The sequence below is a fragment of the Pongo pygmaeus genome, chromosome 9, assembly GCF_028885625.2.
Source record: "Pongo pygmaeus isolate AG05252 chromosome 9, NHGRI_mPonPyg2-v2.0_pri, whole genome shotgun sequence".
Classification (NCBI taxonomy): Eukaryota; Metazoa; Chordata; class Mammalia; order Primates; family Hominidae; genus Pongo; species Pongo pygmaeus.
Window position 1 is genome coordinate 13,434,213 of NC_072382.2, and position 13,324 is coordinate 13,447,536.

The window sequence follows — 13,324 nt, forward strand, 5'->3', positions numbered from 1 at the left end:
AATCACCCATGATCCCTCTAGGAAAACTATCAACTACTAACATCCTTCTAGTCTTTTTTTTCCTCTATCTAATTGTGGGACCATTCGGCATCTACCATTTTTTTTTACTGAACTAAAAGGTGAGCACTTCTCCTTAAACATTTTCCTACCGCCATCTTTCCTCATTATTGTGGAGTAGTCCACATACAAGATGTAGGGAAGTTCATTCAGCCAACTCTCTACTGGGGGATGTTGGGTTGTTTCTCTCTTCTCAGTGTGAGAAAACCCCACAGCTGGGCCCCAGGCAGAGTAGCTCTGGGGTCCTGGGCTTTGGTGACAGGATCCTGTAGGAACCCGGAACTCCTGACCCCAGCCTGGTGTTCCTTCTCCCCTTGGCAGAGGCAAAGGTTTATGCATAAAGGGTGGGAGTGGGGAGTGGGGATTCTGCCCTTCTTCCCATCTCTCAGGCAGTGAGTGGTCGCCAGTGACTCTCAAACTTATGCAGACTCCCAGGCCCCACCCAGCAATTTTGAATCAGTAAGCCCAAGGCAGGGCTCAGGAACCTATATTTTTAGGTTCCAAGTTCTACCATGGCCAACCCCAGGAGACTCTGAGGCTCGAGTTAACCCATCTGCACTCAGAAATCCTGCTCTGAAGGATGAGTCCTGGCCGGGACTGCTCAAGTGTGCATAAGCAGAACTTCCAGAGCTGGTTGCAGGCTCCCCTCCCAGCGATTCTGATGTGAAGGAGGGTGGTGGTGAAGGGATGCCGAGATGCTGCATTTCTAACCTGGTCCCAGGAGATGCTGAAGCTGCCGGCTCATGGGCCACGTGGGCACCTGTGCAGGCCCTGGGTTCTGCCTGGACGTACGATCACAGCAGGCTCTAATGCACTGACTACAGGTCAAACACTCTGCCCTCCAGACTCAAGGTGAGGTGTGCTCCAGGGCCTGCAGCAGCAGCATTATTGGGAGTTGTTAGAAACGCACATCTGGGCCCAGCCAGCCTAAACTGGAATCTGCGTTAGCATGCTCCCCAGTGATCTGTGTGCCCATCAAAGAAGCACGATGCTGAGTCTGTCACAAGCCAGCATCATCTCATGTCACCTCCTAACACTCCTCAGAGGCCAATTATTCCCTGATTTCACAGGTGGAACCTGCAGCTGAGAGGTGAAAGGACCTGGTTAAGGACTCAAGACTACCCCCAGCAGGAGCTGCAACAGGCAGCCAGACCGTCTGGCCTGAGCTCTCAACCCTACATCCCAACACCCCCTGCGGTTTCCCATTCAATCACCACCAGCACTCCAAGGTGGGTTCACTCCACTTTATGGAGACTCGAGGAGGTCAAACAACTGCTCCAAAGCGCTCCCTGGAGCATGGTGGAGCCTGCCCCTGTGGCTGTGTTTGTTCCCTCTCAGCCCACTCTGTCTGCGGGCACAGAGCCAGAGCACAGGGCCAGGTTGGGGGGGTCCCACCTCCAAAGGCTGCAGGCTCTGCAGACACAGTTGGAGGCAGGAAGTGGGAACCGGGGCGGAAGAACCAGGAGCTCGATTTGGGCTGAGGATATTCTTTCTTCACAGCCAGACTCAGTTTCGTGTGCCTTTTGAAAGGAGACAGAGAATAGTTGTGCTCGGCCCAATGAGGCCAGCCACTTTCAACCTTCTTGTTGCTGCCATTTCCAATTACAATTTCAGAGGGTTCCTATAATTTATACATCCCAGGATGCACTGCTCCAGCTGCTTTATGATGGGAGTTCATTACACCATTAAGGTTAAACTTTTATAAAGTACTGAGCAGCTGGTGGGCTGGGCGCCCAGCTTCGTTATTGCTGCCGGAAGCCTGCTGAATAGGGTTCACCTGGGGAAGGGAGGGGGTTAAAGGGGCGAAGAAATGGAGAAGGCAGCTGCTCAGGTGCCCCGAGCCCTCCATTAGGCTGTGTTCTAAACTGCATGGTGTAGCAGGCAGGCAGCAAAGAGAACAATCTGGAGTGGCAATGGCAGGGGCATGTGGGGTGAGAGGAGCCATGCCGTGCAAGCCTGAAAGCCGCCTGCCACGGCCGGCAAGGTACGGGGTCGGTGGAAGTCGGTTGGACAATGGGAGTAACAAGGTGGTGCAAGCCACAGACGGGTCTACACGTGGGGAGCGGCGAGGGCTTCCTGGGAGCGGGGCCTGGCCTTCGCAGCAAGAGGACAGCCAAAGGGGGCCTTCCTTTTGTAGGAGGCTGTTCCTCCCGTGGCTCAGAGGATCTCCAAACCCCATGCCAGGTGAGGGGAATGAGAACACCCTGAAAGCAGGGGCCAAACAGACGGGACCTGAGTCCCAGCTACAAACACACAGCCTCTAACAGAGTCCCTCAATTCCCCAAGGAAGCTGAGGTCCTAGACCTGGACCCCTGCTGTGAAACGAATGCTTCTTCCATGGGTGCCATGGGACTGTCCTGAGCACAGAGCCTAGAGGGGTGAGTGTCTAGAAAATGGAAGCCATCACTGTTCATTGCATTAAATGTGTCCCTACACATAAAGCACTGTGTAGCAGAGAGGACTCACCACATAGCATTTGCCATTGTGGCTGCTGGTAGAGTGGTAGTGTCCGCTTATGCCAACCCAGGAACTCCCTCAGGATGAAGTGATACCATTATTCCCAGCTCCAGGCACAAGGCTTAGCAAGTAGGTGCTCAATAAATGTCCTTGAATAAATGGGGAGATGGGAGACTACATGTGGCAAAACTATTCTCTGCTCCACAGTCTGGCCCCAGTCCCAGCAAAGGTGTCAAAGGAGAACCAAGTTCTTTTCAAAGGTATGAAACTGAAACAACCCTTAAGAAAAATTCCTTAAGTTCCTAGGGGGAAAGAGACTTGGATACGGCTGGTGTTCTGGCCCTGGGGGTGCACTGGGGCTGACTCTGGCCTTGCAGCCCAGGAGAGTTTGCGGTGCCTGGAAGCTCAGGCCTCAGCTGGGGCTCTGCAGACCCGGTGGGCTGGGCTCGCATTGCCCTGGAGAGGCTGCCCAGACCAGAGAGGTTGGCATGGAATTCTGTTAGGCCAAGTCATGACCCCCCAACTCTTAGGAGGGCAGCTGAAGGGGCTGAGGGGCTTTGTGCTGGGAGACTCAGAGAGTCTGAGGAAGAAACTGGCTTCCCCCAAAGGCCTCAGAGAGGAAAAGTTAGACAAAGAAAAGGCAGGGGATAGAAGTGGTACCAAAAGAGGCCAGGCACAGTGGCTCACGCCTGTAAACCCAGCACTTTGGGAGGCCGAGGCGGATGGATCACGAGGTCAGGAGACCGAGACCATCTTGGCTAACACGGTGAAACCCTGTCTCTACTAAAAATACAAAAAATTAGCCGGGCGTGGTGACGGGCGCCTGTAGTCCTAGCTACTCGGGAGTCTGAGGCAGGAGAATGGTGTGAACCCAGGAGGTGGAGCTTGCAGTGAGCCCAGATCACACCACTGCACTCCAGCCTGGGCGACAGAGCGAGACTCTGTCTCAAAAAAAAAAAAAAAAAAGAGATGGGGAAACTGAGGCTCAAACAGGTCAAGTGACTTGCACAAGTAGTAGTGGTCTCATATAAAGCTCTGTCTTTATGCTAAAACCCGTGTCTGAAGGCCTATGCTATGCTGAATTTAAAGAGGGAGAGAGAATGAATCAGAAGTGGATAATCTTGGAGACCAGGCAGACTCGAGTGGGTGAAGTGGGCAGGTGCTAAATAGGAGGCAGGGCACTGGGAGTTCCCAGCCTCTGCAGCTGAGGCTGAAAAGGCCAAGACAGTCCCCTTAGCCACTGGGCCTAGGGCTGTGCAGTGATTCTGCAGCCTGCCCCAAAACTGCAGCGGGGCAGCTGTCCCAGGGCAGTGGAGGAGCTTGGATGAAGTGGGAGTTGGCTAAAGGGCGTGCCAGGGGAGCCTGATGTAATCCCGGCCCGCAGAAGGCGGAAACTTGGGAAGTGAAACAAAACATCCCCTAACGGTAGCCTGGCCACAATTTCCAATGAGCGATGGCAGGCATGCCTTGCCCCCACTCACAAGTCCAAGGGCTCCGCCCTTTTCTTCAGGCCCTGGCAGCACGTGTCATCTTCCCCAGCCCCAGCCCAGCACTGAAATGCGCTCCGAGTAAAGCTGATGAGAAAGCAGAGGATTCCCAGCCAGCGCCCTGGGAGACTTGCCACTGTGAGGCTGGTGGCCCCATCGCTTTCCGGAACAGACACAGGGCTTACCTCCTCACAAGGCTTTCCGCATGTGTTGAGGGGTGAGGGGAGGTCTGGGCGGCTGCCTGGCGAGCTATCCTCCTTCCTCCCCACACCCAGCCTGAACTGACCTAGTTAGGCTGCATGTGGGAGATGGGAGAGGAAGCAGGGCCCAGAACCCCCCGCGGGCCCCCTGAACTTCCACAAAATCCAGGCGCCCAGAGTGGGAGGGACCGCCTCCAAGGACCCAGGCACTGCTCATCCAGCCAGGACAACAGACCAGGGCCCGGCAGCCACTCTAAGGATCTCCCGCCCCTCTCCTGGCCACACAGGTTCCTCAAGCAAGTTCTTGGCAGCTGGCAAGCTGCAGAATTAATCTGCCGGGCTGGGGTGGCTTAGAGGGTGGGTGCAGATGCCTTGGCTTGGGTTTATGTGCCCAGTCTTAAGTATTCCCGGCCTTCATGCCAGCTCTTGAATCTCATGTATGAGCAATCCTAATCCTTATTTTATTTTTTTTTTTTTTTGAGACAGAGTCTTGCTCTGTCACCCAGGCTGGAGTGCAGTGGCTCAATCTCGGCTCACTGCAAGCTCCGCCTCCCGGATTCACGCCATTCTCCTGCCTCAGCCTCCTGAGTAGCTGGGACTACAGGCACCCACCACCATGCCCGGCTAATTTTTTGTATTTTTAGTGAGATGGGGTTTCACCATGTTAGCCAGGATGGTCTCGATCTCCTGACCTCGTGATCCACCCTCCTCGGCCTCCCAAAGTGCTGGGATTACAGGTGTGAGCCACTGCACCCGGCCATCCCTAATCCTTTGTTAGTACGATGTCTTTCCCAAAGGCCTTTCCCATCCAGTGTCGCCTTTGAACAGTGAGGGAGACAGGACAAATATCATTGCTGCTATTATACAGACAGGGCAACTGAGGCTAACAAAAGAAAAGTGACTTGTTCACAGCTGCCCAGCAGAGCCAGGAACACTCCAGGCCCAGCAGTCCCATGCTCCTTGTTATGGTCATGAGGATTAAATGAGAGAAGGTACAAAAAGTGCTGAGCTTGGTGCCTGGCACCTGTGCTCTCTAAATGTTATTTCACCATGATTGTTATGCTTCAATGAGGATACAGATCAGTGAGGGGAACACACATGCTCTCTCTGAGGGGAGCCAGCGCTATTCAGATAAGAGAGTGCTAGAAGATGCCTTTGTTTGGCCAGGTGCGGTGGCTCACGCCTGTAAGCCCGACACTTTGGGAGGCCGAGCGAGGCGGGTGGATCACCTGAGGTCAGGCGTTCGAGACCAGCCTGGCCAACATGGTGAAACCCTGTCTGTACTAAAATAAAAATTAGCCGGACGTGGTGGCAGGTGCCTGTAACCCTAGCTACTGGGGAGGCTGAGGCATGAGAATCCCTTGAACCAGGAGGCGGAGGTTGCAGTGAGCTGAGATCACACCACTGCACTCCAGCCTGAGCGACAGAGCAAGACGCCGTCTCAAAAAAAAAAAAAAAGAAAAGAAAAAAGAGTGCTAGAGTCAGTGGAGCACGGAGAAAGGCCTCATGGAGGAGGTGGGCTTCTGTGGGACCTGAGGGAGAGGTGGGGTATGGACAGGGACACCAAAAAGAACCCATCCTGGGTTCAAATCCTGGCTCCCTGCCTCGCTGAGTGTCCCTGAGCAGGTGATGCAAGCTCCCTAAGCCGCCTGTAAGACGGAGGTTGGATGGATGGGAGTGTGCAGGGGGTTGCTGTTGCAAGGAGTAAATGACATCCTCTATACACTCTCCTGGGTTCAGTTCATCCACATTCAGAAAATGGAAGTTATTGTTATTACTATTATTTTGTGGCTGAGCAAAGCCTCCTAAAGACATGCCCTGGTGCCCTCCCTGACCCCAAACCTGAAAGGCTTTGAGAAAGCTAAGTGCAGGGCCCTGTCCCCAGGAGACAGAGGTGCAGCCCCAGGGAGCCCACTCCACGGTGTGGCCTGCCCATCAGGAGCAGCCAGGGGCTGGGAGGTGCAGCATATATTATATAAACGAAGGGACATCAATAATAGATTAACCTCAAGGAAGTCCAGGAACATCAATCATCAATTAATTAAATGGCTCCAGGAGAGACAATGACGAGGGGCCCATTCGGGATGAATTTGAGGCAGCATCCTGTCTCACCTTACACAGCGGAGGGCCACCGTCCCGACCTCCACCCCAGAGCCGCAGGCTCCCTGGCCAGGACCGTCTCCAGGTGTAGGACTGGTTCGCAGAAGCAGCCCCCAAACACAGGTGAGGGCAAGCCCTGTTCTCCCCCATCCTCCTCCAGGCTCAGAGAACTCCCAAACACTGAAAGGGTTTTGATGAAACTTCCCAGAATAGTAACCTCTTGGGCTGAACTCAGGCAGGCGAAATTTCAAGGGGTAATTTGGTGAGAAAATGATCAAATGCCTGGAAATAAGTGCTGTGAACACTGGAACCCCCTCAGTGGGTCCTCGGGGATGGGAACGGCCTCGAGGGCAGCCCTGAAAGCCTGCCGTTCACACTCCCGCCCAGCACTGATGGGAGTCAGACCCGCTGAAAGTCAAGTGTGGGCAACACATCCTAGGCAGCGATTCCGAGGCCCAGCTCAGCTTCCCGGCCCACTTCCCACCCCTTCCCCTCCTAGTGGCCACACTGACCAGTCTCATGGTTTCTGTCTCCCTTCCATAATCAACCAGGCTTTGTCTCTCCCCTTTCCCCCGCAGAGTGGCCACTGCCTTGGTTCAAGCCCTCTGTACCTGGGCACCCCCTACTCCTGTCCCTCAGTACCCTGGCACCTGCTGCCATACCATTCTTCCTGGTGGGTGGCACCAGCCCCCAAACCCTTGCTCAGAACATTTCAGTAAATGCCCATGTGTTCACAGATTGGAGACTAAACCTTCAGCCCTGCCGTCATGGCTCCCGAGGACCCAGCTCCAGCTCATTTTTCCAACCTTAGCTTTCACCACTTCTGTTGTATGCACCCTACAGCATACAACAGACGGGCAGCAGTTTCCCCTCCCAGCCACCAGTCACCCCCCACAACCCGCCCCCGTTGCTGCCAGTTCCTCTACAACCACCTTCCTTTGTTCACTCCCACCGGTCCCCATGGCCCACATAAAAAGGCCGTGGCCACCCAAGTCTCCCCGACCTCCCTGGCTCGAGTCACTCTCCCTCCTTTGACCTCTGGCGTCACTCATTTCTAGAAATTAATTATATCTTCTCAACAGATTTTAAGCAACTTGAGGTCAGAATCTACACCTTATAGGCTCTGGTATGCCCACCTCATCTGCATGCCCTCACTAACCCCCAACTCACAGCAGGTGCTCAAGAAATAACTATCAACTATGTCCAAGTGGAAACATTCCTCAAGGCTAAGATATACTCTTGCTGATGACACTGTTAACGGATACGCAAGATTCTGTCTATCCCAAGGATGTGGGGAGCTAACTTCTTATCAAGTAATGAGACCCATTACATCTTCCCTGCTGCTAATATATGCAGATCACGACATAACCACTTCTCTATGGAAAGGATTCTGGCCGCAAGAGCAAAAACATTTTTTCAGTGCATGTTTTCATCAGGATCTCTCTATGCGCCAGGCATTACCTGGGAGAATTCTTGCCATTCGGCCCTCGGAGGTTTTACTGTCCCCATCTTACAGATTAGGAAACTGAGGTGTGCCAGCATCCAATCTGGGTCCGTGAGGTTCCAGAGTCTGAAGTCATAACCACCCATGGGCTACAATGCTATCTTCTGTCATGGGGGGAGGGGACTGTCCCCAGCTGACTTCCAGGTGGCTCAAGGAGGAGCATGGAAGCAGGCGTGTGAGACACCCCCAGGTAGCGCACAGAAGGGTGTGTGAGAGCCCCGCCTGCAGCCCAGCTTCCTTCTAAGGAATACTGAGAAAGCACTCAGCTCCTCATGTTAAGAGTCATAACATGAGGTATGAAACCCACCCTCTGCCCTCCCACAGCCTGAAGGCAGCCTCCTCCGACTCCCACTGTTCCCTCCTGCTGTGAAGAGCCCAGCAACCCCCGGCTCTGCACACCCACCAACACCAGGCCAGCCAGACACAGGAGCCTGTGTGCTCCCACACCACCAGGCGCTCCACACCCCCTCTGCCCTCACTTCCCACAGAAACACTTACGGGCACAAGCGACTTTACACACATGCACTCCCCGGGCAGCCCCGCGGTGATAACAGCCCCATCCCCATCTAGAGGACTTGGGCGTTCCTGCCAAATGCCCCATGAAAACAACACCCTTACCCGTGGTCACACCGATCCCCTCCACAGCATCTCCCTGGACTCCTTCCTCAGCAGCAAAGAGGTCCTCACAGATAAGGCAGTTTCCTGGGTCTTTCCTGCCCACACACACAACCCACATCCACATCCACACTCACACTTCCCATCCAACCCAGAAAGACCACGCCCAGCCCAAGTCAGTATCAGAAACAAAAAAAGAAAATCAAAATAAACCATTTTCAGCCCTGCCCGCTGGGGAGGTAACCGCATCCTGCAATGTCCTGGGCTCCGCGGTTCTAAAAGATTTATCTTCCTCTGACCACATGCTCATTGATATTTCCCCCAGCGCTACTTGCCCAGTCCACTGGAGTGTAATGTAAAGCTATTCCGGTGAGAAATTGAAATCATGGAGTGATGGGCCAACAGGTGATTAAACACTGAGGTTCCCCTCTGGTCTGGAGGAGAGGGACTGGGGGAGGAGTGGCTTCCAGCGACAGGCTGTGCCTTCAGCTGCGGCCTTCTGGCCTGCTGCTGTCAGCTCTGGTCCAGCATCCTCTGGCCACAGATGCCTGGCTCCCCGGCACCCCTAAAGCACAGCAGCCAGGCACTGTGATTTATGGGGCAGCTGAGGAATTGCCAGGAGCTGAGTAAAGCAACTTTCAGAGAAACATGGACAAGGAAAATGGGAATATGACTGGGGACCAGAGTTGAGATACTGTAGCTCCAGGGAGCTGCTTGCCCTCGAGGTCCACTCCTAAGTGACTGGCCCCCTGCCTCAGCTGGAACTTACTCGAAATCAGCATCTGTGCACAATGACAAGAGTGCTAACCTGGCTGGGCTCCCTGCTGCCCCAAAACCCCAGGACTGGGAAGAAAGCTCAGCTCTCCTTTTGGGGAACAGAGGCCAACTCCTCCTCTCGGTGTCTTCAGATCTGCCCTGCCTGCCACCCAGCTCTGCTGTGTAGTCCCAGCATCCCAAGCAGAAGACAAAGGGTGGCTGAAAAGGGCTCCTGGAGCCCCAAACCATAAGGCTGAGCCACAAATCAGAACAAACAGGAGGAGGTGTGGAGGGTGAGCTGAGGAGACTTGAATACTGAATATTCACAACAGGGAAGCTGGAGGCTTCCTCCTTAATGGACTCTGCACTTAAGAGAGCTTTCCAGACATGAGCCGAAGTGCCCAGCAACTTCTCGGGGGAGGTATGAAGGCACTGCAGGGAGCGGGTGAGACGGGCCATGGACACCCCTCAGAGCAACATGGGAATGACCAGGGAAGCACCTGCAATGCTGGACAGTGTCTGGGTGGCAGCAACGGGGACAGGGCGAGTCCATAGCATGGAAAAGTCAGCCCAAAACCCTGGGTCTGGGAGGGCTGTGTCCTCCTTCCACCCACATAGCTTGACATTGCAGCCTGGGCACAGGGCAAAAGCCTTCCTCAGGGAGCAAGGATGTGAAACAGGTTGCTGGCTAAGGCAGACACCCGCATGGAATGCTGGAGAAACCGCCTGGGTGAGAGAAAAACAGGACTTCCAGCGCCATGGGGCAGGGTCTGCAACTCAGGCTCTGCAGCTTGTTGTTGGGAATTAGGCTTCTGGTGGCAGAGAGCAAAGCACTGTGCAGCCACCCTCATCCTCCCCACCTGGGAAGGCACTTCAGCCAGAAGTGGGGCCACACTGGGAGAGGTGCCACACCTGTCTGCCCTCAGAGGTACCTGTAGCCCCCTTTCCTTTCCCCCATGTGTCTGAGGGCATCCTCCACACCCCCTGGTCCCCCTGCCATCCAGCCTCGACCTCCCGCAGAACCATCCAGACCTGAGCCACATCAATCTGTGGATGCTCTGACCCACTTCATTTCCTTCAGGCCACAGCCCAAAAGATGCTGATGTGACTGCTCCCCACCCCCGTTCTCAGAACCCAGAGCCAAAGGAAATTCTCAAGAGAAAACACACACACTTCCCAAGTCTTCCTCCCACACAGGTACCATAGATCTGTCAGCCACAGACACCTCCCAGACCTACCCTGGCAATGAGGCACGTCTGCCGCCCAAGCAAAGTGCTTCCTCCTGCTTGGGCCACTCCTGCAGGACTTCACAGCTGCCGGGGCCATGCTCAGGACCGTCCTCGGGAGACCGGGGGCCTGGTTCCAGCTCAGCAGCTGACTCACAGTGTCAACAGATCCCACTTGCCCCCACCGGGAGCATGTGCGCTCAGGGCCTCTAATTCCCTATGACAGGCCCTCAACCTTCCGGCTCCCTTCCTCCCAATCACATCCCACGCCACCATTTCCTATGGCTCCTGCCTCCAGCCCTGGTCTCTTTACTTGATGAGACTCTCTGACCTTTGTACAGTCTTTCGCTGTTTGCAAAGTGTTTCCACGTGCACCATTTCCTTTCATTCTTTACTACCAGACCACCATGTGACATGCCTTGATTGGTGAAGTCACCTGCTGAAGGTCACACAGCCAACACTGGAATTAAAGTGATATGGCTCCAAAGGCATTGGACAGTGCTCTGGTTATAGGGAACTCATCAGCATCTCCAAGCACCCACCTTGGCAATTTGGCGACCACCTGCCACCCTAGTCTCCAATATCCTCAACATCATCTTTTTGGACTCATAAGTGCCTTCCCCAGCACAAGCTCAACCCTGTGATTCTCCTACCACTGATTTCACTCCCCCAAGAGATCCACAAAGAACTGAAGATTTCCCCTACACTGTAAGACTTCCCTAGGGGGAGCTGCAAATTGCTCCTCTGTAAAGTAAGGTACTAGGTGATGCTGAGTGAGACCTTCACCCAAAGCTTCCCAAAGGACTGGTGAGAGCAAACACAATCTCAACGCAGATGGAGAGGGTTTTAACATAGGAGCTAAGCAGAGAGGATGGACAGAGCCCTTGGAAAGGAATTTAAGCCTGGGGGTGGGAGTCCCGGTGGCCCCAGCAGATTCCCAGTGGCTGCAGAATCATCTTTCAAGCATACCCCAATCGATCCAATCCTCTGGACCCAAAGGCTCCCCAGCATCAAAGAAGAAGGGCAACTCCCAGATACCCTGGAGTGAACCCATCAACCCAGGGAGAAGGCAGGACCCCGTGACTACAGATAGATGGTGCGCCATACCACTCCCTCACTCGCTGACCCGGGTTACCTCTCGGTCCTGCTTGTTTCTCAGGACATATTCTGGGACACTGATCACCACTGAAAATCATCCACCCCTCCCTTCGTTCCCAAAGCTAGATGAAAAGGTAGATGAATGGTTCTCTCTACCTTAGCCCAGGACAACGGTAGTGCCTGGAAGGTCTCTATCTGGGTTACCATCAGGGCCCTTGTGGTAGAGGCTTCTCCTGGCATCTCTTGTTTATGCCCATTATAAAAGACACCAACCTTCTCCCAGCCTTCTGCCCTCCTCAGTCCAGTGTACCCAACAGGCATTAAAACTGGACCCCCATGACAGAGGCAGTGTCCCCTTCATCGCCCGTGAGGAAGGATGGGCATTTACCCTTCCCATTCATCAGGATGGGAGGGCCACGGACTCCCCCCGCGGCAGTGCCGGTTAGCCCCCCGCACCACACCGTGCCAAGGCCCTTTCTCACAGTCACGCCAGGAACTCTAGCCATGCTGAGGACACCAATTCTTCAAGCCCCCAGTGCTATCACCCTAGACCATGTCAAGCCCAAGGCCAGAACCATCTCAACACCCAGGCAATGGCAGCACTTCCTCACACCCATGCTAGCGGCACCACCATGCCGGCACGAGCTGGCCACCTACCCCAGAACCAGTCCGAAGGCCGTACCCATCACCTACCTGTGCAGACAGCTGCACTACCTCACACCTGCGCGGCCACCACCGCACCAAGGTGGAGGCGAGTCTTCTGAGACCCGTTCCAGGAAAACCACGCTGCCTGTGCCGGACCCACGTTGCCCACGCCCATGCCACGCGTGTCACCATCCCCACGCCGGTGCCAGAGGCTCCACAGACCTCACACCTGCCACGGGCGCGCGTGGCAGCTGCAACTCCGCCCGCCGACCCGTCGGGCCGGCCACCGCGCGCCCTGGACACTGCCCAGCCCGCCGCGCCGCTCGCACCGCGCCCGCGCCCGGGACCGGCCCGCCGCGCCGGAGGCCCCCCTTACCTCCCGCCCGCCGCAGGGCTCGGCCCGCCGCCGCGACCGCCACCTCCATCCTGGGCTCCCCAAGGCCCCGATTCACTAACGCCGCTTCCGCAGGGCGCCGGCGCCGGCGCGAAGGCCGCCTCCGCCCCCCGGGGGACGCTGCGTCCTTTACGTAAACCCCTCTCCGCCGCCAGCGGTGACCATGGCGACGGTCGTGGGGCGGCAGCGCCCCCTGGCGCCAGGGAGGGGAGCGGAGTCGAGGCCCGAGAGAGCCGAGTCTTCCCCGGGCGCAGGCCCCGCGCGTGGGGGCGGTGGGCGCCCGGCTCAGGCCGCGGCGGGGGCCCCGTGGGCGGCCGGGAGGGGCTGGACTGGCCGCGCTGCGTGCGGGGAAGGGAGCCTCCTGGGTGCCTGCCCCTCCTTTAGGTCCCTCGTGACCAGTTTTAGCGTGGGAGAGGGAAAAAAGGAAGTAGGATCACTGGAGAACTGGTTCATTTGTGGGGAGGAGAGAGACGGGTCCCACCTCCTCGGGGTGACTGAACTCTGCCTGAGAAGTCGGAGCATGGCTAGAATTCCTGGCGTGACTGTGAGAAAGGGCCTTGGCATGGTGTGATGCAGGGGGCTACCCGGCACTGCCATGGGGGGAGTCTGTGGCCCTCCCATCCTGATGAATGGGAAAGGAAAATGCCCATCCTTCCCCACGGGCGACAGAGCCCGTGGGTACCCTGGGTACCCCCTCCCCCCTACCACCCCCCTACCCCCCACCCCCACCCGCGATCCCAGTGCCCAGCGTCGTGCCTGGTCTCCAAAGGGGTTTGCTTGGTCAA

General features: G+C 55.9%; 1 protein-coding gene across 2 annotated transcripts in view; it reads right to left on the reverse strand.

Annotated features, from left to right (window-relative positions):
• Positions 1–12,672, reverse strand: part of DAGLA (diacylglycerol lipase alpha) — a 67,265-nt gene extending 54,593 nt beyond the window's left edge. The window contains exon 1 of one of the 2 annotated variants that reach the window (XM_054439106.2): positions 12,522–12,672. The gene's annotated coding sequence lies outside the window, so the exon portion shown is untranslated. Of the gene's footprint in view, positions 1–12,193; positions 12,310–12,521 lie in introns of those variants that run through there. The other variant, XM_054439105.2, reaches the window with a different exon arrangement.
• Between the last annotated feature and the right edge of the window lie 652 nt (positions 12,673–13,324).